This window comes from Meleagris gallopavo, chromosome Z, assembly GCF_000146605.3.
Source record: "Meleagris gallopavo isolate NT-WF06-2002-E0010 breed Aviagen turkey brand Nicholas breeding stock chromosome Z, Turkey_5.1, whole genome shotgun sequence".
Classification (NCBI taxonomy): Eukaryota; Metazoa; Chordata; class Aves; order Galliformes; family Phasianidae; genus Meleagris; species Meleagris gallopavo.
In genome coordinates, this window is record NC_015041.2 from 33,055,441 (window position 1) to 33,060,834 (window position 5,394).

Consider the following 5,394-nt stretch of genomic DNA (forward strand, 5'->3'; position numbering starts at 1 on the left):
TGACTGAGTCGCTAATAGTATGCATGATATTTGTTTGGTGTTTATATGTTTATATGAAGGCAGCCTCCTCTTTTAGTATGTTGGCCCATGACATCGGAGGTGGATGTTGATATGGCAGTAAAGGCTGAACCTTTCCAACAATACTACATTACATTTTGTTGCAGTATAACTGATAACATCAGAGAGTCAGTCTGACAAAATGGTGTCTGACATGGAAGTACATGAGAACCAAAGTTGTATTATTGAATTCCTTGATGTGGAAAACATCGCACCAATTGGCATTCATCAAATCTTGCTGAATGTTTCTGGAGACCAAACAGTGGATGTGAGCCTCACAGCAATGGGTTGTGCATTTAGCAGTAACAACAGTGATTTGAAATACAAGTCAAGTTCCAGACAGCCATGCAGATTTTTGTAAGTGCAGGATGTAGGCTCATATTCTGGTGAAAATGAGGTATTTGTGGTGACTGTATTGAAAAGTAGTGTTTTGTCACTGAGAATTTGTTCTATCAAACAGTGTTATTGTGCTTTTTGTTTCTATTGTAGTTTCCATAGAAATAAATAGGAGAAATTACTTTCATCGTGATCTTCGCACTTGGTGTCTAAAAAAATACATTTCAACTTAAAAAAAATCCTTTTTTTAAAAAGGTGAATTGCAAGATCAAAGATCAGATAAAATATCTTAAATATCTGTATTGAAGTATGGTAATTAAACTACAAATTACTGGATATTTACACCAACTTTTTTTTAACTGTAATTCTTAACTAATATTTATACAATTAGTAAATATTGCAGGAGAATAAAATTTAAACTATAGCAAGGCATAAATATTTAAAATTACTTCTTATACATATTATAGTCAGCTTTTTTTAATATCTCTTGACAGTCATTCATATAGGAAAATATAAAGTTAGTGAAGGAAGTCAACAAGAATTATAATGAAGATATAGAAATGCTGCAACACAGATGAAATATTTAAGTCACTGCTGTTCTTCTTTGATTAGGTCACACTAGATTAACTAGCTCCAAGTAACTAAATAATGAATTGTATGACTTTTGAGTTAATTATTTTGTTACTCAGAAGTTGCTTTATTTGAGCCTTGCCTTCATTGTTCTGACCTGCTACACATTCTCCATGTCAGAGCCATTTCTAAGTTTACCTTTAGATTTCCTTATTCTGAGCCTTTCCCAGGATAGAACTGTGATATTTATAGTAATAATTACACTTTTTTTCAGCTTGTTATCTCTCACTGACATCATCTATTTCTGTATTGAGCTTCTAATATACGACATTTCAGAAGCAGAGCATTTAAATTCTGTAATTTTTGAAAGGCTACCTAAATGTCTTATGGAATTTCTAAACAAGAGATTTAAAGTTTCTCTTTTTCTCTCTGGTGGATACTTATAGTATTTCCAGAGTGAAAGTGTAAAGCAGCTGAAATCTTTGTCATCCTGCTTCTCAAGAACAAATAAATTAACATCCAGATGATAATAACAAAATGTTGTTATTTTTGTTGTTGTTTTCTGAATGAATCATATCTGTTGCTTACAAATAACATCTCACATGTTCTGACTTTAAATAATTTGTTTGTGGAGTGGAAGTCTATGAGTGTGGAACTCATACATATTCACTATGTTTACTTACAGTAAAAATTTTGGATTTTTTTTTAACACTTCAAAGCAAATTTTGCATGAAATCTCATCATAGCAATACTAGCAAAAAAACCAAACCAAAACAAAAAAAACTACCCACAGCAAAACAATAACAATAACAACAACAAAAACTGACAAACAAATCAATTGACAGTCAATTTAGATGCATGGAATTGGATTGTGGAATGGTAGAAATATTTTTTAATATGTGAGTTTCCATTATGTCCAAAGTACAAAATGCAGCTAAGATGTCTTATGGACAAGTCTGGATTTTTAGATTTGTGCTGATAATCCTGATTAATCACAAATATGTAAGTGATATATAAAAACAAAAGGAGGAAGTAGAGATTTCACAAACAGCTGCCTTTCATACACTGAATTCACTTCCTTAGATGTCACTTTTTGCTTCCAATTTACCTATCCAAATTTTATATGGTCTTTTGTTAAGCTCCTCTTTGAAAACAATATGGAAATATTGAGCCTTATTGAAGATTTTATACTGAGATCTAGTGCGAAATTGAAATAATGATGCAGTTTATTCAAGATAGGTGGAAAACAGGTACCCAAACTCTCTTTTCTGTAGTCCATTTAGATTTTAATAAGAAACTGTGATATGTTTGTTGCACTGCATAATTTTAACATGGCAGAAAAGACAGACATTCATGGCGTTTCCCTGTGACATTAAATGTAATTATCTGCAGCTCTTACTGCATTAATGATGCTTTGAGACTAGCGGCTAAGGTTTTTGGCATCAGCAATGCTGATCTCGAAAGGGGGAAAGAAACAGCAGTATTACAGCTAGAAGTCAGATGGCTAACAGACACTTTCAAGAGAAGTTGGCCTCCGTCATTAGAGAGTAATACAAAAGATTAGTTAGTGACATAAAAATATGCAGCTCTAAAATCATGAATTACACTGGGAAAACTCCATATCTCATTGCTAATGTCCAAGTAATGGAATTATGCATATGTGTCTGTTACTGGAACTTATTGGAAGAGCAATAAACCATGATTTAAGATCAAATGCCCTTTATTCCAGTTGCCTTATATTCATTCTGTTTCTGTATGCTTGTGTAAACTGATTCTGCTCATATAAATGTTGGAGCTTGCTTTTCTTTGTACCATACATTCAGCAGCAAGGGAGACTAGCATGTGACTTATCAATGAATCATGTAAATTTGACTATTAAAAGCACTCATGCACAGTTTAGATATTGGATGTACTCTCGCAAGCAAATATGTTAGAATTAGCTTATTATTAAGTAATGTTTTGTTAATGTAGAAAAAAAAAGCGATTATCACTTTTTCTAACTTGCTATGATTATTTCAAGTAAATTTAATGTTTATATGTAACAAGTCAGCTATAGCATTTTTAATCACCAGCAGTTCTGACATTTTTTGTACATAAGCCAGATGTCTACCATAGTGCATAGCTGAAAATTACACAGCAAATACTAGATTTTTTTGTGTCACTTATTTTTGGGTAGCAATAATGAACATGTATTTTAGTAAATACAGATCAAAATTTGTATACTCAAGTTGGTGACAGTAAAAGTCATCAAGAAATTTCTGATATCTGTTAATATCTGAAGTTAAATGTGTTGCTGTCAGTTGAGGTATGCATGGCAGAAGAGAGAACACTTCTTTCCTTAGTTCTAACCTATGAGATTTATGTAAGTATAGATCACAGAACACAGAGCTTTGCTCATTCGTAGAGTTTAATGTTAATTTAGGGATACATGTATTAATAAACTCATATAAATTGTCTCCTTGCAGGTTCTTTCCAAATGAAGATATCTGCAAAGAAATTGTGCCCATATTACTGCCTCCGAAGTGCTGAGAAGGGATATTGTCCAGAGCAATATTTGACATTCTGGAGAATTCTCACTGAAGGAAACTCTTCACTTCAGGTGAGATGTTACAGGTAAATAAGCTCTATGTTTAAGTACTGAATTGTAATTGGATATGACAATAATTATTAATGACTGTAGCTACATTTTATTGGTAGATTAAAATATAAATTTGTATTGTAAAAATACAATCAAACAATTTTTATTGTAAAATATTATTTTGAGTTTGTGGTTCACCCCTTGTTTTCAGATATAGGGTGAATGTAAGAAATAGTGATTATCCTGTCTTTAACATAAATTACATTCCTTGATGCTTATATGCCCAAACTTAATTTAAAAAATGCTAATAAGGTGATATAACAAGTTAACAATTACAAAATAATTTTTGCTCTATACCAGTTTCCAAATTCTAAGAAGTGAACGTATAAACTATTGACTTTTAATGGCTTTATAATTGCTATGATCACTGAAAAATTATTTGAGCAATTATCTGCTCAGATATCTGAAGAATTATCTGAGTAGAAATCATGCCTGCAGCTTCTTAATGTAGTTGCTCCTCCTCTCACCCAAACTGCTTTTGAGTAGTATTTACAGTAAATAACAGTGAAAAAATAGTCACATGGGACATGGTCACTGATAACTCTTAGTACTTGAGCAGGTTTGTATTTTACTTCTACATTCAGTTTCAACAGCTATTTTCTTCATATTCATGTTCTTTTCTGCTACTCCTCTCTCTTCTTTAAATTTCATGCTCTCCACTTCCAAGTACATCAGTATTTAATGATTTACTGATTTCACCCTCCTTCACTTAGACTGGAAAGTATTTCTCAGGAAAACACATAAATATAGTTCATGTTGTGGGCCTAGGGACATGTATAGACAGAATAACTGGAAAGGTTTAACAGGCTTTATGATTTATATATTCTCTACCCTAATCTTATTTTTATGTACGCTGTACTTCAGCTGCTAAGTGTTTTTAGACTGAAGTTATGCCTCAGAAATTTTTGCCTTCAAAATTAGGCAGGACAATGGATAAAAAAAATTATTATTTCCTTCTTAAGCAGTCCCTTTGCTGATGTGTAATATCATTTACTATGTTATTATTTATTTTTGAGACATAGTTATCAACTAAGATTTTTGAAGAAGACACTGTGTCTTCCAGAGGTGTGCTTTTGCTCTAATGTTTGTATAACATATTTTAGTTTTAAAGGCTTTATTTATATAATGAACTAATAACTGACTAATTGGAACATGAAGCACAAGAAGATACATAGAATCACAGAATTACAAAATCATAGAATTGCAGGGGTTGGAACTGAACTCAAGAGATCATCGAGTTTAACTCCCCTGCCAAAATGGGTAGGTTACACTGATAGGTATCCAGATGTGTCTTGAATGCCTTAGCATGCTACCAAATAAATTTAGTAATATCAAATGCTTGCTTGTGTTTTCCAGTACCTTTGTTTATTGCTTATTGATGTTAAAAAGTCAGTCACTGTTTCCTGAAATCCCTGGATTACTGTTTTGCATTGGAGCAAGCTGATGCTGAGATATTAGATGTATATCTCCTCAACTCATCTTCAGAATGATGGGTTACTTTGCAAAGTCTGAGATGTCCACACTACACAGTTCACTATTGTGAAAGTATATGCAGCAATAGACTACAGTCCTATTATGCTTGAAAATCTGCAAAAATAAGAATAAGAATGGTAGTGTCTTAGTAGGAGAAGCATAACTATCCTATATCACATTATTATTACTATTATTATTATTATTATTATTATTATTTAACTCTTGATCTCAACATTTTGAGAGGTCGATGACTTAAATCTGTCAATTTATTATGGTTGTTTAAGGACAAAGACTTATTTTTCAGAATAATGCTAAAGGTT